This window comes from Prionailurus viverrinus, chromosome B2 (assembly GCF_022837055.1).
Source record: "Prionailurus viverrinus isolate Anna chromosome B2, UM_Priviv_1.0, whole genome shotgun sequence".
In the NCBI taxonomy this organism is placed as follows: Eukaryota; Metazoa; Chordata; class Mammalia; order Carnivora; family Felidae; genus Prionailurus; species Prionailurus viverrinus.
This window is the reverse complement of record NC_062565.1, coordinates 54,153,765-54,179,764: the sequence shown is the minus strand read 5'-3', so window position 1 is coordinate 54,179,764 and position 26,000 is coordinate 54,153,765. Positions and strand designations below refer to the sequence as shown.

At 37.9% G+C, this 26,000-nt stretch overlaps 1 protein-coding gene and 1 pseudogene across 12 annotated transcripts in view; one reads left to right on the top strand and one right to left on the bottom strand.

The window, feature by feature from the left end:
* Window positions 1-26,000, top strand: part of DST (dystonin) — a 372,684-nt gene that overhangs the window by 35,149 nt on the left and 311,535 nt on the right. The window lies entirely within an intron of this gene.
* Window positions 10,940-11,110, bottom strand: LOC125165936 (40S ribosomal protein S29-like; annotated as a pseudogene).

Genomic DNA, 26,000 nt, shown 5'->3' with positions numbered 1-26,000 from the left:
AAGCCTAATTTAAAATTAAATAAACTGTTAAAAAGATATGCCTCCCACATCTGCTGAGAATTTTTGTTAGACTTCAGTCATTTGCCATAATCATTAAGCAGTGCAGCATGTTTGTTTGCTTACCCAGGAGTTCATGTTCCTCATCCCATCCATTAGTAGACAAGTGAATGTTTTCTTCTGTTTTCAGCACAGCTTTGACATTGACATCTCAGATTCTGACTTGTCCAAAAAGAGAAAGATCAGGTCACTTACTATGTTTACCTGGCAAAAGGGAAAATGAAGTTGACACACAGTTTCATTATCAGCTTGTAGAACACCCCCCCCCCCCCCCCCGCCATTTAAAATGAACAACAGTCAGTATCTAATTAACAAATGGATTTGTTTCAGAGTTTCTTTTTAGATAGGGTTTCAGTACCACATAGCATGTTTCCTTAATTGCTGCGCTAGGAAGCCAAGGTGTCTTTGGGTTTTACAACATCCTGTGGTTTCTGTGGGAAGAGTACATCCCCTAGTTCCTTTCAGAAAAATCAAACACCTGGATATAGCATGGGGAGAAGAGCTGGCTTTTCTCTGGATCCCTCCCTTGGGTCAGCTAAGATTTGGCTTCCTGTTTTATACCCCACCAGGGGCCTAATACTTCCTGCTTATCCCCCAGGTTTGGGCTTTCCCCCACGATAACAGCGATGACAGCGCTGCCCCCAGCAGCTGCAGGGGAAGTCTGGACCGGGTCCCTTGTAAAGCTGAGGCTTTCCAGCCTGAGGGGGGCCTGTGTCCTTATACTTTTTAATGAAGACAATATGATGTAGCAGTAGGAATGAAACGTGGGGTCAGGAAGTACTTGGAGTTGACCTGAAATGGCTATTTCTTCACTGTAAGACCTTGGGTAAATCTCTTAACTTTTTGTTGTTGTTGTTGTTGTTGTTGTTGTTGTGGTAGTAGTTTAGCGTATCTGGTGAGTGGATTTTCTTGTTACTTTTGTTTTTATTAAAAAAAATTTTTTTAATGTTTACTTATTTTTGAAGGAGAGAGAGAGTGTGAGCATGGGGAGGGGATGGGGTGGAGGTGGGGGACCGAGAGAGAGGAAGACACAGAATCTGAAGCAGGCTCTGAGCTGTCAGCACAGAGCCTGGCACGAGGCTTGAACTCAACGACCTTGAGATCATGACCTGAGCTGAAGTCTGGCGCTTAACTGACTGAGCCATTCAGGTGCTGCCCCTGTACTAAGTTACTTTAATGTTCTTTACTGCTTTAACATTATATGCAATGATCATATATTTCTGAACGGGGATTACAAATGATTAGGTTCTTAAAAGATAGGAAAATAATTTTTTACATAGACCACACAAACATTTACCCATCACTGAATGCAAATTAGGATGTTTAGAGTTGCATAATTATGAATAACTGGCATTATAATCTGTTACTAATAAGATGCCACAGTGTCTGGTGGGCAAAATCATGTTGCATAGAAATATGATGTTAATATTACATATCTTTTTAGCAGACATACACATTTTAGCTGCTTACTGAATATATAGGTTGTCATTCTTTTATTTTCTTCAACCTAACATTAAGTACAACTGGGAGACACACATACAAAAGTAAATTAATATTGACAAATAAAAATGGTATATTTTAAATTCCTAAAAAATTGCAAAATTTAATGGTTCATGAAATTTGTTATGTGAAAAGGAAGCAAAAAAAAGATTTTAAAAATTAAAAATTTTTTTTAAAATTTATTTTTGAGAGAGAAAGAGAGACAGAGTGTGAGCAGGGGAGAGGCAGACAGAGAGGGAGACACAGAATCTGAAGTAGGCTCCACAGAGCTGTCAGCACAGAGCTTGACGTGGGGCTAGAACTCTTGAACTGTGGGATCATGACCTGAGCCGAAGTCAGACACTTACCCGACTGAGCCATCCAGGTACCCCTGGAAAAAAGATTTTTAAAAGTTAAACTCTTGGAATTGAAAGTCTATCTAAAATCTGTCTCTTTTCCAGTCTTAGTTCAGGGTGGTAGACCTAACTGAGGCTTTCAGAATCTGCCACCGAGTGAGTCAGCAGTGGGAACATTTACTGTGATTTTACCAGCTGTCCAAGTGGAAGATGGGAGGTTGTGTTAACTGTGTGCTGACACCAACCAACAGTCAATTTATATTTTAATTACTTGCATTTTTTCTTTCTTTCTTTCTTTTAAAAATTTTTAATGCTTACTTTTGGGAGAGAGAGACAGAGTGCGAGTGGGAGGGGGCAGAGAGAGAGGGAGACACAGAATCCGAAGCAGGCTCCAGGCTCTGAGCTGTCAGCACAGAGCCCGACACGGGACTTGAATTCACAAACTGTGAGATCATCACCTGAGCCGAAGTTGGATGCTTAACTGACTGAGCCACCCAGGCACCCCTGCAATTTTTCTTTCAGGTAGAGCTATGAAGATAGTATACTGGAAGCTCTAGTTTGTTGGGTTTCTGATGTTTTATTACATAATAAATTAATTAAAGGGGGGCAATATTTTAAAATTTAATTTATGCTACCACCCAAATGGCTAGGTTGTGCAACAGGTTTGTTTAATATAGAATTGAAAGATCCCTAGACTCCTTTCAGACTGCACCCTCAGACCTCCATGGGAAAAGATGCATGGAGCCATCCAGAAGTTATGCTTCACTCAGGGAGGGGCAGTTGAGGTTTGTTCCCTGAGGCCAGCCCCATTCCAGGAATACTTGTGACTGATGGGACTGACTTGGAGGAGGAGAGATTGAGGGAATTTGGGGTGGGATGGTATCATGGAGCTTAAAGGAGAGCATAAAGGAGCAAATCTAGGGGGCAAAAGCGGGATTAGTGCCTTTCAAGAGAGGGTGCGGAGATTTGGGCCAATAGCGTGGGTAGTCCTCACACACTCCTGCCTCCCAGCTGTTCCCTTTGCCATCAGATGCTGAGTGATTTGACATCACAGGCAGCCACAGAGGATGGTGGGCAATAGAGAAGGATACACAGCGCCATGGGATCCACATTGCAGTCTGGCATCTGCTTCATGTTAGGCCTCATGCAACAAATTTGCCTACTAACCATTATTCAGAAATTACTGAAATCCTTATCACTGACTAATAAACACAGACTACCAGCAGGTGGTAGAAAATGTCCAGTTTCTATTATTAGATTGTGCTCCATCTGCTAATTATAAAAATATCAGTGGTTCTTTTTTTTCAAACCTCTCAAATGAAGCATACTAAGGGAAAATGTACTGTAGAATATTTTTTTTTTACTAGTTATGTGAAATGAGCTTAATTAGAGTAGCATTAATAAATATAATGATGTTTCATGCTGATTCTCGTAACCACTAGTCCCTAGTCCATAGTTTTCTATGTTAAACAAATGCTGGTTAGATGCAGTTGTGTATAATTTCATTATTTAATTTAGGAAATGATCACAAGATATTAGGTAAATGGTGGGCCATTTTTTTCCCTACTTGTCCATTATTAATGGACTTATCTTGTCCATTATCCTATATGATAATGGCAAACCTGCATTGTAAGGGTTTTTTTTTTTTTCCTCCACTATATCAGATTTTGGTAACTTATGACTCTGGTTTTCTTTGTTTTTATTTCAAACTGTTCATTTCTCTTTGTTCTTTTTGTTCTCAGACTTGCTGGAGCATTTAGCATCAAAGTCAACTATTACATATCTTTGTTCTTAGGATATTGACACTGACGTATTTAAGAGTAAGGGGAAATCATGCCTGTAACTTTCTCTCAAATGGTTTAAAAATTTTATACACACACATACACACGTGTATATATAGATGTAGATTAGGTAGGTATAGATATAGATAGGAGGAGACAAAGAAAATATGGTAAAATGTTAACACTTAGGGGAATGTGAGTATACAGAAATTCTTTTATTATTTTTGCAACTTTTCTGTAAATGTGAAGTAATTTAAAAAAGAGTTGGGATGCCTGGGTGGCTCAAACTCTTGATTTCAGCTCAGGTCATGATCCCAGGGTCATGGGATTGAGCCCTGCATTGGTCTCCACGTTGAGTGTGGAGCCTGCTTGAGATTCTCTCTCTGCCCCTCTCACTTGTGCTCTCTCTAAAATTAAAAATGATAATAATTTTAAAATGTATTTAAAATTAACCATTTCAGTAGACTGAAGCAAAATGTATCTTTGGGGGAAAAAATCAGTGTAGGAAATTTCAATTGATTTCTTAGAGCACCAGCTTGCAAAAGTACTGTTCATTATAGATAAAAAATAGATAGGAGACTTTACTGGGGTTTGAATGGGTAGTTTGACAGTCATTGGGGTGTTACTTGGGTGAAGTTGCTGTAGCCCAGGATTTGGGTTTTATTTTTTTTATTTTTTTTAATTTTTTTTAACGTTTATTTATTTTTGAGACAGAAAGAGACAGAGTATGAACGGGGGAGGGTCAGAGAGAGAGGGAGACACAGAATCTGAAACAGGCTTCAGGCTCTGAGCAGTCAGCACAGAGCCTGACGCGGGGCTCGAACTCACGGACAGTGAGATCGTGACCTGAGCCAAAGTCGGACGCTTAACCGACTGAGCCACTCAGGCGCCTCGGGTTTTAGTTTTTTAGGTGTACAGACTACAGCCTTGTCTCCACTCAGGAAGACTGACCCGTTCCAGGTAAATGCACTCTCAGGACACTGATGTATAAACCAGGATGTCAGTTTATTAACATCCAGTGGAAAGAATGCAGTTGCCAAGTGGATTGGATATTCTTGCTAGATCGAAGATTAGTGCATTCCCCCTCTCCCCGGAGAAAAGCTACAGGAAAAGCCATGGTGTATATGGAAGTGGGGATGACATAGACCATTTTGAAGAGCAAACTTTTTTTATTTTGATGAAATCCACTTTTTCTGTTTTTTTTTTTTTTTTCTTGTGTGGTTCATGCGTTTGATGTCCTATTTAAGAAGTTTTTGCCTAACCCAAGATCATAAAGATTTTTAGGATCACAAAACTTGGAAAAAAATTAACATTAAATATTGTTGGGAAAATTAGTGCACAGATAAGAAGTAAAACGGGAATATAGAGAACATTAAGGTAGAAACCAAAATTTAATTTTACCTGCAAAAATATAGTAGCAAAAGTTGTTTATTCTACTAGTTATGAATCAGGCATGGGGAAAAAGTATTTTTATTTGTCAGGGTCTACTGATAATTATTATCATTAGATTAAAAGGCTTGCTCTAATAAGATCTGTAGAGGGTCTGTATTTGGTTTAATACAGTTATGATCCTCTCCTTTGTGAAAATGTATTTACTGGAGTTACTTCATTGTGGTCATTAGGTACTATGCCTTCCGTGTTAATGTTTCTTGAGAAATGTACTATTGCAGTGGGTTTCAGGGAAATAAGTATTTAACTTTCTCAAATTTTAATTGTCAGGAGACACTGATAATATATTTTAAAGCCCCAGGATGTTGGGAATTTTTTGGAGTAAGCAATACAATATTTCATGTATCTTGTTTTTAAATTGGTATATTAATGAGAAATTTCAGTGCTGCCAAAACACTTATCTCTGTTTTCTGTGTAACTAGGGCCAAAACTACCTTAAAGTATTTTTTTTAACATTTATTTTTCATGTTGTTTAATGACCCATTTTTGCAGAACTGAATTTGAAAGTAATTGCAATAACCTGATGTTGAGAATTTGGAAATTTTCTAAATCCTTCAGATTGCAGAGTCACAGATGATCTATATCTGGTTACCATCCATTTAATCCTTAAGATAAAAAATAATTAGAGCCCTTGGCATGTTTTGCTACTTAATTACTGAGTATACATATATTAGTGTAGCCTGTGTCTTGATAACTTGATTTCATGAATGAAATCTAATTTAAAGATGTTCAGATTCATGCACTGAAGAAAACAACTTAATTGTAATAACTTGAAGATTGAATTTGGTCTTGTGTTAGATACTCAAGACTTTAGGAGATTCTGTGAAATGGGATCACGGCCCTTGGCTTCAGCCCTTTGTGTTCATGTGATGGGAAAACCTTGCCTTGTTTCCTACACCATGATCCCCACTTTAGGAGAGTCGGTTACAAAGAAATTGTATCTGTGTTGTCCAGATTCCCCATGAACCACAGAAATTCCTGTGGCACTGCATGCTAGGGAGTTGTCTTAAAACTTTAATAGGAGGGTGACATCTTGGAATACTGTTAAACAATGTTTGAGCACTTTCTGTGTTAGAAGGAATTTGGACTTGCTGGCCAGCTTGGTCTGCCTGCTTGTAAGATCCATATTAGGGGCTGTATGAGATGGATGCTCTTCTCATAGCTTTCTGATGGGAAAGGGAGTTCTGCCTCTGGTTGTCAGGAAAATGGTTGGTGGAGATTCGATAATTATATCAAAAGAAAATGGCAGTGATGAATTTAAATAAAAGATGGTAGCACTCAGATTCAGTCCAAGACTATCTTATACATCCTTTATTATATTTTGCAGTCTCCTGAACACTTAAGAGACTGAAGGTATATTTAAGCAGTAGTGTTGCTATTATAGAGATTGAGGAAATTTTTAAAAAGCCTCCTTTAGAAAGCAAAGCAAGGTATCAACTAAGATTATAGGATGAATTTTAAAAGTAATTTCCAAAGGAATAGGCTATTTCCAAATAGTTAATGTCATTGTCCATGTTTTAAAGTCAATGGTAAATATGCCATAGTATTTTAAGAGCTCAAGGGTTTTATGACCTTGCTCTGCCAGTGTACCTAAGTTTTACTTTTCTTACCTGCAAAATATGGATAATATCCATTTACAGGAGTTTTTGAGGATGAAATGAGATGACGTATGTAAAGCAATTAGCTTAGGGCTTAGCACATAGTAAAAACACCCCCAAATGGCAGCTATTATTGCATAGATTTTCATGTCAGCTACAGTATTTTGGATCATTTGCCAGTATTGTACTGTATGATATTCTTACTATGCCTTGGACCTTCCTAAGTATAATGATTTTCCTCTTTTCAAATTGAATTTTGACCTTTTCAAAAGTCTGGAATTCACTGAAGACAAGGAAATATCCAATACTCCATGAATGGTGATGTTTATATTGGCTTGGCTGGAGGCCAGGTGGCAAACAGCATTCAAAAGCAGACATAAATTTTTTTCTTTAGAAGAGGCCACATGGTGCTCTTTCCCTGCATCAGGCTCCCATGGATATCAATGGGTGTTATGTGTGTAGAGCAAGGGAAAGGTCTTGCTCCTAAAAAGTAGAGCAATGTGCTATCTGAGATAAGTTAGTATGTTCCCATGAGCTCATGTGTGTCCTAAAAGATGTCTTTGTCTTGAGGTCCTTAGGGTCTGGCTAGCAGTGAAGAGTCAATATTTGGTATATTTTTCAGTGGTTGAGTGTTACTAGGATGTTCTGAGTTTGTCAAAAATCTAGTGGTATTAAAGTCCAAACAAAAATATTTATCAAAATCTTACATGCCTCTACTTTAAGTGATATTTGCTGAATTTGTTCCTCTTACCAAATTTAAATGATTTATTTAAATATCTTTTCCCAAGAGTTTTAAGACAAATGGTACTTGAATCCATAAATTTAAGAACCTTTTTGCTCATAGTCTATGGACATCAGGAAATGTAATCCTTATATTTCTCATTATAATGTCATTGAGTTCATGTCATGATTCATTGTACTTAGAATGCTGTTTTCAAACCTGTCTTCTGATTATTCCTTAAATATAAAATATAAACAGATTAATGAAAACACAATAAGTAAAACTGAGAGTAGTGTTAAGAAAGTAGAAATCAGCAGGGTGCCTGGGTGGTTTAGTCGGTTAAGCATCTGACTTAGGCTCAGGTCATGATCTCGCCATTTGTGAGTTCGAGCCCTGGGTCCGTCAGGCTCTGTGTAACAGCTCAGAGCCTACAGCCTGCCTCGGATTCTGTGTCTCCTTCTCTCTCTGCCCCTCCCCTGCTCGTGCTTGCTTGCTTGCTCTCTCGCTCTCTCTCAAAAACAAAAATAAAGACATTAAAAAAAAAAAAACGAAATTAGGAATCAGCTTTAGTTTCTCCCTTAAGGTTTATTATGTGACATGTCCTTAAGATTAGAACACTTAGTAAGTTTCATGTCATTTCTTTTCACTCATCGCTATGATTCTTTTTCCCAAGAGTTTTTCAACAATTTTATATGTAGAAACCCTTTATGAATACGTCAAGTCTTTGGTTTCTCCATGTAGTTACAAAGATGAAGTTGCATGTTCTAGGGGAAAAGGGGGGTATTAGTTTTTTGTTAAGTTTATTTATTTATTTTTTTAGAGAGATGGTGAGAGCGTGCATGCAAGTAGGGGAGGGGCAGAGAGAGAGAGGGAGAGAGAATCCCAAGTAGGCTGGGCACCATCAGCGCAGAGCCCGATGTTGAGCTTGAACTCACGAACTGTGAGATCATGACCTGAGATCATAACCTGAATTAGGTGTTTAACCAACTGAGCCACCCTGGCACCCCAGGAGGGTTTTAATTTTTATCTGAACGTTTTGTAAGAGGAGAACATTTCTGATCCGTGTCTAGCTTGTGAATAATACATATTAAGCAAATACATACTCCTGATATAGAAAACAAAGTTTTAAGGGCCTTTTTGTATCATTATTTTATTAGATCTTCTCAGTAATGGTATTTTTTCACTTTACAGCAAAGTAAACAGAGTCTCAGTAAAATGATTTGCTTAAGTGTACCAATTGACATTCCTTAAACAAGCTTCTCCCAAGTATAACTGAAAAATAGCCCTTGAGATGGGGAGATGGGACAACTAAAAAAATGCATTGTTTCACTCTGGATGTGGTCCTGGAGCAAAAAGAGGACTTTATGAAAAAACTAGTGAAATCCGAATGAAGTCTGGAGTTCAATTTTTAGAAAATGTGTAAAGAGTTAAAATTCTTTGGGGGCACACAGGACAAAATTTCTGAAGACAACTGAGCAGATGAAAATCTTGCATGTGTATAAGTAGATACAAGAGGTTTTTTCAAATCCTGTTGCTTTTAATAGAGAAACTTTGGAAATAACCTAAATGCCTGTCAATTTTATAATGGATAAATAAGTGATTTTATAATTGGGCAGTGAGTACTACTATATATCAATTAGAAAAATGAGCTAGAATTGTATCAACAGACTTAACTTTTAAAGTTAATTTCAGTGAGTATAGCAAACTATTAAAAAACCCTTTTTTTGGAATATGTTTTTAAATACATTCTTTATTTAAACATGATAATATATGCACATGGTTACAAAATCAAACAGTACAGAAGGATTTGTAATGAAAATGAATAGTTTCAGCTCTGGAGTTCTTCCCTTTTCTTCCCTTGTCCTTAAGTGCCATTTGGAATCATGTTTTAGTTTTTCTGGTGGCTACTTACATGTCTCCAAATGAAATGTTTATATTGTTATTTTAAAAAATATGCTGTCTATAGACATGTTCTATTTTTGTTGTGACAGATGAAGATGTACCTTGCTTATAGACTGCTTTTGTTTTTTATAATTTAGTCTTATTTTTTATTGGATCCGTTTTTAAATGGATCATTCTTGTAATTTAAAAGTGAAATAGTTCTATAAAACTTATTACAAGAACCAGCAGTCCCTTCCATAACCATTTATGCCCACCACCCCAACTATTGTTTGCACCTAGAGGCAAGTACTGTAGACTTTTGTCTGTTTTGGAATTTGAATTGTATCATTAAATAATAGATTTTTAGATTGCCTTATTGTTTTTTTGTTTTATGCATTGTATAGTGGATTCTTTCTGTGGAGGGTGAGCATTTAACCCACTCTACCCTCTTCTGCCATCAGACACATCACACTCCCAATCCTGTCCTCCAGTGTAGTTGTGTCGTTCTTTTGTCCAGATCATTGTTGTGTGTTCACATTATTGTTTAGTAAATGCTATTTACACTGAGGGCACCGAGTAAAATATGATGACTTTTCTTTTCTTGTACAACTTATTGTGTTCTCTGGAGTTAATAATTATCTTTCTTCTTTGCTTAGTTTTCTAGGGACTTATCACAAATCCATCCCCAGATTGTCTTCAGTTGTTAAAATTTTCTCTTAATACGTTCAAATACATGAGGTATTTTATCTTTTTGTTTACTGTCCTCACAGAATTGTGGGAATCCATTCTGGATTGGTTGCCCTCTATCTCTGGGGCACTTATCCATCATTCTGGGGATACCATTTGCCTGCCCCTGTGTTAGTTCCTTGTTTGCTGCATTCCATTCCTTCCTCTTCCTTGGTTTACAGCCTTCTTTTGGTGAACTACCTTTGTAAGTAGTATCCTGAGGAAAGATGCAGGGAACATAATCTTGTGAGACCTCAGTGTTCTGGAAAAGTTTTTGGTATGTGCTTACACTTAATTGCTACTGTCTAGATTCAGAATAAATTTTCCTTCAGAATTTTGAAAGTGCTGACATGTTATCTTTTGGACTTTTCATTATTGCTGTTAAAAAATCTCAAAATTGTTCTCCCTCCTTCTCTCTCTCTTTTTCCTTAGCTTCAGGGCAAATTTAGGATGGTGGTTCGCAGTTCTGGCTGCACTTTAGAATCATTTGGGAACTTAAACCAAATCTTAGTATGAGAGATTTTGAGGTAGTTGTTCTGGACGGGAGCCAAAACATGGTAATTCAAATATGCAGGTAAAGCTCCCTAGGTAGTTCAAATATGCAGCCAAGGCTGAGAACTACTATTTCAAGATCTTTTTCTCCAGTATGCTAAAATTTCATGATGATATGTTGTGATGTGGGTCTCTTTTCATCCATCGAGCTACCCACTTGATTGTCCCATCAATATGGAGACTTACATCCTTTAATTTTGGGAAGTTGTTTTTTCACATTAGAGTACTTAACAATTAAAGTATTTTTATTTGAAGTACAACGAGTTAGCATTAAGGCAGGTATCTTGGATATCTGTACTTCAGGTAGATCTCTTAGAAGACCCATTCAAGGAAATTCACTTAATCCACCTTACAGAAGCCCATATCCGTCACATACTGATGGAAACACTGGCAGTACATATTGAGGCTGTATTTCTGGATCAGATTGTGCTAGTTTGAGCAGACACAGTAAGAGTGAGATCCCTGGCCAGATATCCTCGGATGGCCCCAACAGAGCTTCTGATGACCCATCTTGCAGTCTCAGATGCAAGAAGGCAAAAGGAATTTTGGGAAGTTTTTTATTTCCTTTTCTCAAGTTCCCCTGTTGTATTGTTTGTAGGTCCTCTGCTTGTCTCTTTTATTTTCTGTAGTTTATTCCTGTTGTTTTGGTTTCTAAGTGATTTCCTCAGTTTGACCTTTCAATCCTTCCACTGAAATTTTTCATTTCTGTTCTTCTTTTCCAAGAATTCATTTTTTATGGACTTCCATTCTCCCCCTGACTCCGATCTTTATTGAGATAAAATTGACATATATCCTTGTGTAAGTTTAAGTTATACAATGTGATGATTTGATATATGTACATATTGTGAAGTGATTACCACAATAAGGTTAGTTAATACATCCTTCAGTTCACATAGTTAGTTAGCATGTTCTTTTTTGTGATGACAACATTTAAAATTTACTGATTTAGCAACCTTCAAGTATGAAATATAGCATTAGCTATAGCCACCATGCTGCTTACTCATTTTTCTATTGAAAGTTTGTAACCTTTTGACCAATATCTCCCCATTTCCTCAACCCCCTGGCAACCATTCAGTCTACTCTCTGTTTCGGTTGAGTTAGGTTCTTTTCTTCTTTTCTTTTTAAAATGTTTTTATTTATTTTTGAGACAGAGAGAGACAGAGCATGAGTGGGGGAGGGGCAGAGAAAGAGGGGGACACAATCTGAAACAGGCTCCAGGCTCTGAGCTGTCAGCACAGAGCCCAACACGGGCCTCGAACCCACAGACCGTGAGATCATGATCTGAGCCGAAGTCCAAGTCAGACGCTCAACTGACTGAGCCACCCAGGTGCCCCGAGTTAGGTTATTTTAGACTCCACATATAAGTAAGATCATACATTTGTGTTTCCCTGCCTTATTTTACTTGGCATAATGCTCTCAAGGTTCATACGTGTTGTTGCAAATGGCGCTCAACCCAATGACCCTGGGATCACATCCTGAGCCGAAATCAAGAGTCGGATACACAACTGACCGAACCACCCAGGCACCCCTGCTCTAAGTTAATTTTTAAAAATCTATTACTTGTTTTAGTCCCCTCCTTTAACATTCAAAGCTTTCCTCAGAAGTTTTCCTTGGCTGCCTGCTTACTCATGTTTAAAAGCTGGCTGTGGAAGCTCTGGCTGTGTGATAGACTTGTCAGTCTTGGCCTTTACTGTGGAATAATCTGCCTGGGCCATTGTGCTGTGGGGAACCTTGCTATCAATGTCTCAAGGTCCTCTGTCATGGGCTGGTCAGATTCTGCAGAGAATAATGCTTTCAACTCCAGCTGAAGGAACTGAGTGGGCAGGAGATGGTTGGAAGCTGTTCGTTTTTAGTATATGAACTCATACTTAGTCTCCTGTCTTATCTGTGTCTCGTCATGCAGATTAGAGACCCTGTCTCTGTTTCACTCTCTCCAGACAATAAATCTCGCCTTTTGGGGGTTGGGAAATCATCTGAGGGAGGTAAATCTGCTTCTTACACCTTGCCCATCTGTTTCAAGTCCCACCTCCACCGTAATTTCCAAGGTTACCTGATACCATGAATTTCTGGTGTGGTTTTTGGGAGTTTCAAGGTATGAATCAGGTTCGTTCTCTCAGCTTTCCTCAGGACTGGCTTAGGGTTCAGTTCTCTGTTCAGGTACCACCAGTTCATTTGCTTTCTAGCTCCCCCATTTTTTTTAACAATTTCTTTTCCTTTCTCCTTGTTTTTGGGGTGTACCTACAAACAGATCCAATTACTGTCAGTGTAATGTGTTTTCAGCAGAGAGGGGAGGTAAGCTGTTAGTTCAATTTGACCTATTCAATCAGAAACAAGTAATGTGATTGTAAATGAAATATAAAGAGATAGTGAAAGGCTTTAGACTGTCATAATGATTCCATTTTGCATGTCAACTCTGAATTTCAGATTACTTGGTATATGTAATGTCTGCAGAGGTCTGGCAATAGCTGGTGTTTGCTGTTCTTTGGTGGAGGATCATGCTGTAATTAGTAGGACTGAAAGTTAAATTTGGAAAAGTTATTTAAAGTTCTGCTGCAATGCAGGTTGACAGCCTGTATTAAAATAAAATGTTTAGTTTAGAAACCTTAAAAACACTGTGCGGTTTCAAAAAATTAAAAAAAAAAAGGGGGGGGCGCCCGGGTGGCTCAGTCGGTTAGGCGTCTGACTTCAGCTCAGGTCATGATCTTGCTGTCCGTGAGTTCAGGCCCGCGTAGGGCTCTGTGCTGACAGCTCATAGCCTGGAGCATGTTTTGGAGTTTGTGTCTCCCTCTCTCTCTCTGCCCCTCCCCCGCTCATGCTTTGTCTCTGAAAAATGAATAAACCTTAAAAAAAATTTTTAAAAACAAAACAACAACAAAAACACTGTGCAGTTTCAACGTAAGAGCTTGAATTATTGTCCTTAAATCAGTCATTGACTATATTAGGATTTTTTTTTTTAATCCTAAGCTTTTTTATTTATTTATTTATTTATTTATTTATTTATTTATTTATTTATATTTATTTTTTATATATGAAATTTATTGTCAAATTGGTTTCCATACAACACCTAGTGCTCATCCCAAAAGATGCCCTCTTCAGTACCCATCACCCACCCCCCCCCTCCCTCCCACCCCCATCAGCCCTTAGTTTGTTCTCAGTTTTTTAGAGTCTCTTATGTTTTGGCTCTCTCCCACTCTAACCTCTCTCTCTTTTTTTTTTTTTTCCTTCCCCTCCCCCATGGGTTCCTGTTAAGTTTCTCAGGATCCACCTAAGAGTGAAAACATACGATATCTGTCTTTCTCTGTATGGCTTATTTCACTTAGCATAACACTCTCCATTTCCATCCACGTTGCTACAAAAGGCCATATTTCATTCTTTCTCATTGCCATGTAGTACTCTGTTGTGTGTATACACCACAATTTCTTTATCCATCCATCAGTGGATGGACATGTAGGCTCTTTCCATAATTTGGCTATTGTTGAGAGTGCTGCTATAAACATTGGGGTACAAGTGCCCCTATGCATCAGTACTCCTGTATTCCTTGGGTAAATTCCTAGCAGTGCTACTGCTGGGTCATAGGGTAGGTCTATTTTTAATTTTCTGAGGAACCTCCACACTGCTTTCCAGAGCTGCTGCACCAATTTGCATTCCCACCAACAGTGCAAGAGGGTTCCCATTTCTCCACATCCTCTCCAGTATCTATAGTCTCCTGATTTGTTCATTTTGGCCACTCTGACTGGCGTGAGGTGATATCTGAGTGTGGTTTTGATTTGTATTTCCCTGGTGAGGAGCGACGTTGAGCATCTTTTCATGTGCCTGTTGGCCATCTGGATGTCTTCTTTAGAGAAGTATCTATTCATGTTTTCTGTCCATTTCTTCACTGGGTTATTTGTTTTTCGGGTGTGGAGTTTGGTGAGCTCTTTATAGGTTTTGGACTAGCCCTTTGTCTGATATGTCATTTGCAAATATCTTTTCCCATTCCGTTGGTTGCTTTTTAGTTTTGTTGATTGTTTCCTTTGCTGTGCAGAAGCTTAGAAAGCAGGTCTTAAATACAGCATATTTGCTGAAATGAGAATAAGCTAGATTTTTAATGTTTACACTAACCAGAAACCTTTTTTCTTTTTGCAAATGGTTTTCTTTTTTTTTTTTAAGTTTATTTATTTATTTTGAGAGAGAGAGAGAGGGAGAGAGAGAGAATCCCAAGCAGGCTCTGCACTGTCATCGCAGAGCCTGATGTGGCGCTTGAGCTTATGAACCATGAGATCATAACCTGAGCTGAAATCGAGTCAGATGCTTAACCAACCAAGGCACCCCTGCAAATATTTTTCTCCTCTTCAAAGCATAGTGTTCTACCTCTGAACCTCTTTTGGTTGTTAGAATTCTTTGTGGGTAGATTGCTTTCCCTCCACTGTTTTATTTTGAAAAACTTAAAATCTGTAGAAAAATTGAAAGAATATATACTGTGTATACCCTTCACCTAGGTTTACTGATTGCTAACATTTTGGTGTGCTGTCTCCTTATTTTTAATTTTTATTGAATCATTAAAAATTAAATTCATATGTCATGATACTTTGTCCCCAAATAATTATGTATGTATTCAGAATAAGGACATTCTGTTACCTAATTGTGATACAATTTTCATCCCTAAGAAACTTGTCTATAATCTTATTTCCTAGATTTCTCCAACCTTTAGCTACCTAATTCTTTTCTATTCCTTAGGACTCCCAATATCTAAATAAGGATCATATGTTGTATTGGTTAGTGTATATCTTTAGTCTCATCTATTCTAGAAAAGGTGCCTTCTTATCAATTGTCTTAGAATGTCACACAGTCTTTTTTTTTTTTTTTTTTTTTTAATCATTTCCTCATGTTTGGATTCAGGTTAAACATTTTTCACACAAATGTTGTAGAGGTGATAGGCTGTATTTCTTACTGGATTATATCAGGAGATACATGCCGGTATATCCCATTAAATCTGATCACTTAATTAAGGTGTTATCTGCCAGGTCTCCATTGTAATAATATCCTTTTTGGGTACTTTTTCTCTCTTATAATTAATGCATTATCTGTGAGTAGTTTGTACATATCCTCTTCCCCAGTAGCTTTTTACCCAATGATTAGGATCCTTGATCCTTGCCTGATTCAATTATCTAATAGTAAAAATTTCTTTCTCATTTATTAGCTGGCATTCTTCTGTAAAGAATAGCTTTCCTTTGTCCCCTGTTGCCCCTGCCCCACTCCCTGTTTTTTTGTTTTTAAACTTCACTGTTGACTTATGTTTTCTTTTTTTATTCAGTGTGTTAGAATCCATTGCCATTGCTATTCTTTTGATGCTTGAATTGTCCAAAGTTGAACTAGTGGGAGTTCCTTGAAGCTGACTTCTGTGTCTTTTTACTACATTCTTATTAATCTTTAAGCATTTCTTTGCTTTCTGGAATAACAAGATGTTTCAAGCTCACTTTGTGCTTTCCTTGCCCCAGATCCGGAATCACTTATTTCTCTAAGGAGTTCTAGTTTATTTCAACGGGGCTTTGTATTTCATAATCAAGATCTGGACACTAGATGTGCTTAATGCTGCCTGGTCATCATTGTTTCTAGGTCCTTTTAATAGAAATAGTTAGGATATAGATGTCTATTTTACAAATCATAAATTTATTACTGATACTCACTATTCAAGTCTAATACCATGGAACCCTTTACCTTCTCCCATTCTTTCTTCATGCTTCCCAGCAACATTCATATGTTTCCCCAATTGCTGTCTCCTACAGCATGTATAAAATAGTGCATCAGTTACTGCACCTTATTCTTACCAATTTTACTTGGTTTCAGGGCACAGAGATTTCACTCAGACTACTGGAAAAGGATTAAAGGATAAAGGATTTAGTGTGAGGGTACATTGTGGCCTTGAATATAAGGCAGCCTTTGGCTTGTTCTCTTGGCCTAGAATGGTTTTTCTTGTTCATTCTAGGTGTCTCTGCTTCTTATCTCTCACCTTAAACTTTCCCAAGTGTGGAAGAATTTATTAGGTTGATTATTACTCTCTAATAAGTACCATTCCTGTTGGGCAGCTTCTGACCAAAGTACCTTTGGTACTGTGGGCCAAGGGCAGGGAAATGGGCATTTCTTTTGTTGAAAGCATCTGGCTGCTTTCTTTTGTTTGGTCTTTGTAATCTTTGGGTACATTTAGGTTTCTTGGGCTAGTACAAACCTATTTTTATTATTTTATTTTTTAATGCATTATCAGACTCCTTCACCCAGGGATATGGTTAATGCTATGTTTTAAGCTCATGAGTAATTTAGAAAATAAGGTAATGACACATGTTTTGTTTCTAACTTGCCAACTAGCACAATGTAGTTTCTTTCTGAACAAATTAAAGTAAATACACAGGGCAGATATATTTAGTTACTGATGACATATTCTTAGACGTAGCCCAAAAAGAGGAAAAAGGTGTGTGTTCTCTGTAGATTTCTAAATGAGAAAGTGTCCAAAGTGTGTAAACTTGATGTTCTGAGAATAATGGTTTTTATCTGCCGTAGGTGTTAGTGACAGAATTAACAAGAGAATTTGTAAGATGTAGCATAAAATAGTGAAAAGACTAGAAGTTTTAAATTGTATAGACTTATTTTCCAAGTTTGGTGTGGCTTTTTCAAATTTTTTGACATTGGGGGGCTCAGTCGGTTGAGTGTCCGACTTCGGCTCAGGTCATGATCTCACGGTTTGTGGGTTTGAGCCCTGCATCGGGTTCTGGGCTGACGGCTCAGGGCCTGACGCCTGCTTTGGATTCTGTGTCTCCCTCTCTCTCTGCCCCTCCCCCACTCATGCTCTGTCTCTCTCTGCCTCTCAAAAGTAAAGAAACGTAATAAAAAAATTAATAAAATTTTGTGACATTGGGTAAATGACTAATGCATTCTGAACCTTATTTTTTTCTCTTTTGTAAAACGGGCATCATAGCACCTACTGTCTGTCATAGTAGATAGTAAGTATAAGTGAGAAACCATAGGGATTGGACAAAAAAAAATATTTTTATTTTAACCTTCTGGCAAATCAGAGATAACCAGCTCTGGAGAAATAATGGATTCCCAATGTTAGTAAGTGAAAGCATGGCCAGGAAGAGTAACAGGACAGTCTCCAAGAAGCGTGATCTGAACACCCACGGAGCAGCCTGTGCATACGGAGAAACGAGGGAGTGTCTCTAGCTGGAGGTGGACTGCTGGAACTCCATCTGGTAGAGGCTGAAGCCTGATACCTTTTGAGGTCAGGCAAGGAAGAGTTCCTGTTCCCGGTAGTGACTCAGTGATTCCATGCTCAATATGAGAACTCTGGGGGCTGAGAGGTGGAAGGGATAGACTTTCCTGTCTCTTTCTCTACCATCCCTCACCCCCTGCCTCTGTAGGGTGAAGTTGTAAGCCATATAAAGTGGAATTATCTGCTCTTCTTAATAAAATAATTGGAATTCTTTGTGCCAAGGACTCCTAATAAAGGATTTTACTGTGTTTATAAATATTTGTAAATAAGCACAGTATTTTACATAGCAGCCCTAGTCATAATAGCTAGGAGTTGGAAGCAACCCAGATGTCCATTGATGGGCGAGTGGATAAACAAAATGTTGTTTGTACATGCAGTAGACTATTATTCAGCCTTAACAAGGTAGGAAATTCTGACACATTGTGCAGCATAGGTGTGTCTTGAGGACATTATGCTAAGTGAAATAAGCCAGTCACAAAAAGACAAATACTGTATGATAACACTTATATGTAGTATCTACACTAGTCAAATTCATAGAAACAGAAAGTAGAATGGCAGTTTCCAGGGATGGCAGGTGGAGGTGGAGGTGGGGGTAGGAACAGAATGGTTGTTTAATTGGTACAGAGTTTCAGTTTTGCAAGATGAAGAAGTTCTGGAGATTGGTTGTGCAACAATGGGAGTATACTTAATACTAATGAACTCATAGTTAAAAATGGTTAAGATGGTAATTTTTATGTTACACAGTTTTTTTTTAACCATAGCAATAGATAAATAAACACAGTATTTAAACAGATACTGCTTATATAATAGAGATGTATTTGTGTGCTGTGTGTATGTATATATGTATACATATACATGCAGATAGATACATTTCTGTATATGTATGGTTATAAAATACAAATATTTAAAAATTAGATCTAAATGTGTTTCATGTTGTGCTATTTCAAATAATATCTTTGCTAATACTAAAAATGATATAGTCTTTTTGCAGGATAATGTATTTTTTCATGTTGCCTGAAATTTCACTTGTAAGAATTATTATAAGGGAAAATAAGCGTACACAAAAGGCTAACAAGGGTGTCGTTTATAGCACTGTATATAATAATGATAAAAAGTTGGGAACAAGTATAATTGTTTAATATTGGGGAATTGGTTAAATAGATTATGGTGCATCCATCATTTAACTGAAACAGAGTGTTATAGAAATGTATATTCATGATGAAAAATACCTGGATGCTGTTAATACTTGAAAAAAAGTAGATTCTGTGTCTAAATGACAGAACTCAAGTTTCTTAACTCTGCATTCTTCTCCATAGTCACTATACAGACAAGGTTTCTCTTGATTGTGCAAATAATCTCCAGTCCTTTTTTCAAGAGCTAGATACCAACTGATAGTGTATCTTGCACAATTATTTCATATGCTTTGCTTCTCAAAATATTTGATGATGAAGAGTTTAATAGAGCATTTCTCTTCGTAACTGTCAAAATTAAATTTAAATGTTTAGAGTTTCATTTTTTTTTTCTTTTTTTTTTTTAATTTTTTTTTTTTCAACATTTATTTATTTTTGGGACAGAGAGAGACAGAGCATGAACGGGGGAGGGGCAGAGAGCGAGGGAGACACAGAATCGGAAACAGGCTCCAGGCTCTGAGCCATCAGCCCAGAGCCCGACGCGGGGCTCGAACTCACGGACCGCGAGATCGTGACCTGGCTGAAGTCGGACGCCTAACCGACTGCGCCACCCAGGCGCCCCTAGAGTTTCATTTTTAAGAGAGTGTGTATTTCATGAAAGTTGTGTCTTTTTTCTTTCCTAATATTGATTTTATCAAGTTAATATTGTACTCACTTGTACAAAGGAAGTTATTAAACCATTCCAAGTTAGAATTCCTTAATAGCCATGCTTCTTTTTTTTCTTTTTTAAAAACAAAGTCTGGCATTTATTGAATCATTAATAATCCCTAAGTATGATGACCAAAAAAAAACCCCCCATGAGTAATTAGTATTCTTCTCTTTGATTTTAATTCTGAAATGTTGGAAGTCTAATGTTATCTTTTGTGGTGTATGTTATAGTGTTTCACGTTTTTCCATGCTAACCCTGGTGAGAATTGTAGCCTGTCTTAGATAATGAAGTACTTCAGTTCATAAAATACCTCAAGCTATTTTGTATCATTTCTCCAGCGTCTAGGAATGCAAAATATTTAGTCTAGTTTGTTTTAGAGATCCTGTACTTCCAAGTCAAGTCTTGGTTTAAGTGGCCTTGGTTAAATTACTATATCTCCCTGAGCATCAATTTATTCATCTGAAGTAAAAGCAAAGATGGTAAAAAGGATGCACATACTTAATTTTTGTTAATAGAATATTGTTCATTCCACGGGCATTTACCTTAGGGAAGTTTCACTATATATGCTCAGATGCAGAGTCCCCTGTGCTATCTCAGACTCTGGTAGCTTAAACACCCTGTTGCCTCATGCCCCTCATTTATAAGATGGAAGTAGTAATTGTACCTGCATCATAGTTATTGTGAGATGAAATGAGTTATTACATGTAGATTGCTTGGAATACTGCCTGGCACATGGTAACTCAGTAAATTCATTGAGTGTTACTGTTAACTGTCTTTGTTCAGACTCTGATGACCTTTTCTAATTCAAAACTCAACACTTCAATAAGTTAGAATCTGCAAATTGGTAGATAATTTTTACTATGCAGTAAATCATGGTTTCAGGGAAATTGCACTCTGCCTAGTGATGAACTTAGATTTAGCTTTTTAGGCAACTAATTTCCCATTTTAGTAGACTAATAAGATCATAAGAAGTGCAAGATTCCTCATAGTGAGGATTTCTGTCTGACCTTGGAGTTGAGAATTTAGGCTATTTTCTCATGAATATAATGATACCCATAAAATATTTCTGAACCCATTTTCTCAGCCATCTGTGGTTATGGCAGTTGCTGTCTGATCTTCTATGGTATGAGTTTTAAAAAGGCACGTGACACACATCCAAGTGATGAGTGATTTTCTTTCTCATTATTGATGGACCTTTGCTATCAATGCATGGGACACTTCATTATTCTTAGGGACATCTTGGGTTAAAATAGACTGGAATGTTAGGAGCATGATTTCAAGGGGAGGGATAATCAGGAACTCTAGGGCTTGGAGATGAACACAGAGATCAACAAGTAGGTCTTTGGCTTTCATTGTGGACTGATCAGGAACTTAAACACCGGAACAAGGTCAGACAAGATTAGTGTTCAATTCTGAAGAAACCAGGTTTCCTATCTGCTAGTAGAACAAGCACACATTGGTCAAATGTGAGGGATCTTTAAAAAATGGGGTGAACATGAAAATTATAAGGGCTACCTCTTGTCACAATCTTAAGGCTTGGAGGTGGGGGAATGAATCATGTCCTGGAAGCAGACTCTTGTTTAGTTTTGTTTTTTACAAAATTTGAGATGCGCGCGCGTGCGTGTGCACGCGCGCGCGCACACACGCACACACACACACACACACACTTATTTAACTCATGTATGATAGGTACTGAGGTGGGTCTCAAGGATGAGAAGGTGATTTCTCAGAGAGTTAGCTCTAACACAGTGATAGGTTTATAAAGTGATAATGTTGATATGTGAATATAAATAGATCGATGTAGGGGCCTATAGATGCTCAGCTTCCTTCAACTAAGGAAACTAAGTAAGAACAAAATAAAAAATAAGGAAGACTTTGGGCTCCAGCAGGCTCTCAGGTCTGTAATCTGTTTGTTATATTCCTGCCTCAATTCTGCACAGTGATACTGCCCTAGACAATTTTGTTTTATTTTTGTGTTTGAAATTCATGGTGTTGATTAGGGGAGACAGAGATAAGTGAAAATCTCCCATTTCCTTGTAATCCTTGGAATCCAAGTACTTCTTAGATCTATTCAAACTGCGTGTGTACATACATAGAATAAATTTGCAACAATGGAATACTGAAGCCAAGGGATATGCATATTTAAATTTTGTTAGGCTTTCTTTTGCATTTTTTAGTATTTTATATAGTACCTAACATGATGCAACTAAATACATGTTGGTTGTTTCACTCTTTTCTTTTGGAGGGGGATTCTTATTCCTCATTCCTGTGATGGAGAGTCCATTAGTGTAGTACTTATACCTTCCTACACCTTTTCAGGAGAGCAGAGGGGATTTAATCTGACTGGTGAGTTTGAAGTGAGGAAGCAGGCATATGTGGACCACTGCTTCTTCCTCTGTCTCTTATGAACAAGCTGCCCATAGCTCAGCCTGTTCCACCATGCCGTAAGTTTTATAGGGACATGCTGTTCCATCTGCAGGGTACCGTGCTGCCTGTGACTGGGACAGCAAGTCTGTTCAGTTATGAGTCTCAGTATTTGGACACTACCTCCTTGTCTGTGGTAAGTAATGTTCTCCAATTTAGGTTTTATTGGCAATAAAGCTGAAGTTTTGGTCTCCTATTTGCTTTCTTCTCCTATCTTATCCACATATCTAAATTGTTTCTCTTAAGATTTATCTCTTTTATCCATTTTATCTCATTTCTCAATTGGTTCCGAGTTTGGGCAGGAAGCAGGGCTTCCTATTTGTTGCATCTCAAGACAAAAATGGCTTGTATTTCTTTGTTTATACTTTCTTGCATTTCTGAGTTTAATTACATGCCATTTAGTATTTGCATAGAGAAAGCAGGGTTAATTCAAGTAAAGTGTTAGGAACCACTACCGAGGAAAGAACAGTAAGTAGTACAGATAGGCATTTTCATCTCAGCATGGAGATGAGCAACATTCATTCTTAATTTCTAGTAAATTAGTTTGTAAGACATAATAAGCCCTGTTAGGGTGCCCAAACTTGCATATGTACTCCACTAGTGTAATTGTTAAAATTTTCAAATCAAGCTGTCGTAGTGTCTGTCTCCTCAAAACTCTCTTTCTGTTTGGTATGTAGAAGACCTTCAAGTCTTGATTTGACTGTGGTTTTTAAGTAGACCATTTGTGTTGAAATGCTGTACACAATAAAATCCCTAGGTGTGATAAAGGAGGTTTGGTGAGCAAGACATTTTTTTAAAGATTTAAAAAATAAAAATGAATAATTTAGGTGTAGAATTGGTCTATTTAAAAAATATTTTTAGTAGGAAGCTTAGGTCCAGAGTCTTGTTTTTCTCAGAACATTTTTCAAAATATGCAACCTCTTTGAAGTTTTTAAAAAATTTAAAAGAACTTTTTAGAAGTTTTTAAATTATAGAAAACTTGTAGGACAGTGCAGATAGTTCCTGAATACCCTGTGCCCAGTTTTCCCTGTTGTTAGTGTCTTATGGTAGTATGCACATTTGTCACAGCTAACTAACACTCGTACATACTACCTTAAAAATTTTTTTTTTCAACGTTTATTTATTTTTGGGACAGAGAGAGACAGAGCATGAATGGGGGAGGGGCAGAGAGAGAGAGGGAGACACAGAATCGGAAACAGGCTCCAGGATCCGAGCCATCAGCCCAGAGCCCGACGCGGGGCTCAAACTCACGGACCGTGAGATCGTGACCTGGCTGAAGTCGGACGCTTAACCGACTGCACCACCCAGGCGCCCCTCGTACATACTGCCTTTAATTAAACTCCATACTTGAGTTGGATTTCATTGGTTTTTCCTTAATATCCTTTTTCGATTCCAGGATCCTATCCAGGATACCACATTATATTTAGTTGTTATCTCTTTAGTTTCCTCTGGGCTGTGACATTTTTAGACTTTACAAGTGTTTTTGTTTGTTTGTTTTGTTTTTGTTTTTAAGATTTATTTATTTATTTATAAATTTAAATTCACGTTAGTTAACATACAGTGTAATCTTGTTTTCAGGAGTAGAACCCAGTGATTCATCTCTTACATATGACACCCAGCGCTCATCCCAACAGGTGCCCTCCTTAATGCTCATCACCCTTTTAGCCCATCCTGCTACCCACCTCCTCTCCAGCAACCCTTCATTTGTTCTCTGTATTTAAGAGTCTTTTATGGTTTGCCTCCCTTTCTGTTTTTATCTTATTTTTCCTTCCCTTCCCTTATGTTCATCTGTTGTGTTTCTCAGATTCCACATATGAGTGAAATCACGATATCTGTCTTTCTCTGACTTATTTCGCTTGGTGTAATATGCTCTAGTTCCATCCACGTTGTTGCAAATGGCAAGATTTCATTCTTTTCATTGTCCAGGAGTATTCTGTTATACACACACACACGCACACACACACACACACACACACACATACATACACACACACACACACACACACTACCTCTTCTTTATCCATTCTTTATCCATCATGGACATTTGTGCTCTTTCCATAATTTGCCTCTTGTTGATAGCTTTGCTATAAACACTGGGGTGCATGTGCCCTTTCAAATCAGCATTTTTGTATCCTCTGGGTAAATACCTAGTAGCGCAGTTGCTGGGTTGTAGGGTAGTTGTATTTTGATGACCTTGACAGTTCAAGGAGTACTCTTTGGATATTTTGTAGAATGTCCTTCAATTTATTTGTCTGATGTCCTTTTTGTGGTTTGGAATTACAGGGTTTTTCAAGAAGGACCACAGAGGTGAAGTGCCCTTCTTAACTCATCATATCAAGGGCATATGCTTTCAACTTGACTTTCTGTGGTGTTAATCTTGATTGCCTCTCTGAGGTCATGTTTGCTGGGTTTCTTCCTTCCCTCATCTTTACATACCCTGTTCTTTGGAAGCAAGTTACTAAGTGCAGCCTGTACACATGTGATGAGGAATTAAGCTTCACGTCCTTGAGAGAGGACTATCTACATAAACTGTTTGGGGTTCTTCTTTGAGGAAAATTTTTCTCCCCCATTTATCTTTTTATTCCTTTAGTCATTTATATCAATGTGGACTTGTGGATGTTTATTTTATACTTTGGGTGTAATCTAATACTCTTTTACTTGTCTTGTTTTTCAAAGTATTCCAGCATTGGTCATTAGATGCTCTTGCAGGCTGGTTCCTGTGTGTCTTTTTTTGTTTTTAAAAATTTTTAAAAATGTTCACTTATTTATTTTGAGAGAGAGAGAGAGAAAGAGAGAGAGCGAGTGTGTGGGCAGGGGACAGGCAGAGAGAGAGGGAGAGAGAGAATCCTAAGCAGGCTCCGCCCTGTCAGTGCAGAGCCCAATGTGGGACTTGATCCCATAAGCTGTGAGATCATGACCTGAGTCGAAATCAAGAGTCTGATGCTCAACTGACTGAGCCACCCAGGTGGCCCCTGTGTGTTTTTGACGTGCCCCTGTTGCTTTGTTTTTTGAGCACTTCCTTCCTTTTCTGACATTACAAGATGGAACCCATTGGGTGGCAGACAGCTCTTGGAGTCATCTCAAGGCTCGGTGGGGGCCAGAGACAGTCTGCTTCTGGGCTCTCTCATGTGCTTTTGGCCGGCCTCAGTTCTTTGCTGTCGGCCAGAAGCCACAACATGCTCACATCATGGCAGCTTGCTTTCCTCAGAGCCAGAGATCCAAGAGCAGTGACGAGAGAGTGGGCACTGGAGGGTAAGACTCTTTTGTTTATGACCTAATCTTGGACCGTATGCAGTTGGTCACACAGGCAGCCCTGGTACAGTGTGAGACAAGACTACATAAGGGTGTGAATAACAGAAGATATGGATTATGGGGAGTCATCCTGGAGGCTGGAGTCATCCCCAGTGACTTTGAGTGGACCTAACTATAGGCCAGCCTTTCTGAGGGAACTAGCTCATATTTGAAAAGTTATTGTAGGGCCACCTATAATAAAGTTACTTGTAATTCTGATTGTTCTGTTGTACTAATTGACTCTCATTGTTTACTTTGGATAGACTCATAAATTCAAATATAATTAAGATTGTTAAAGATCATATAGTATATCCCTCAATTTTATGACTTTTTTTAGAATTGAGATTCTGAAAGGTAATGCCTTGATCAGAGTCACATGGCTAATCAGTTGCAGTTCAAGGAACAGATTGAAGGTATTTGACTCACAGTGGAGTGCTGTTTCCACCGTGCAGGCTCCTCCCCTGTGCTCTGCTAGTACAGAGAGTGTCATTGCAGTAAAAATGTCAGTTTAAGAGACTTATTCTCATGGCTTAGCTAATAAATAACTAATTTTCTATCTTATTTTCTATCACATGAAATATTTTCATCACATGAAATAATTTT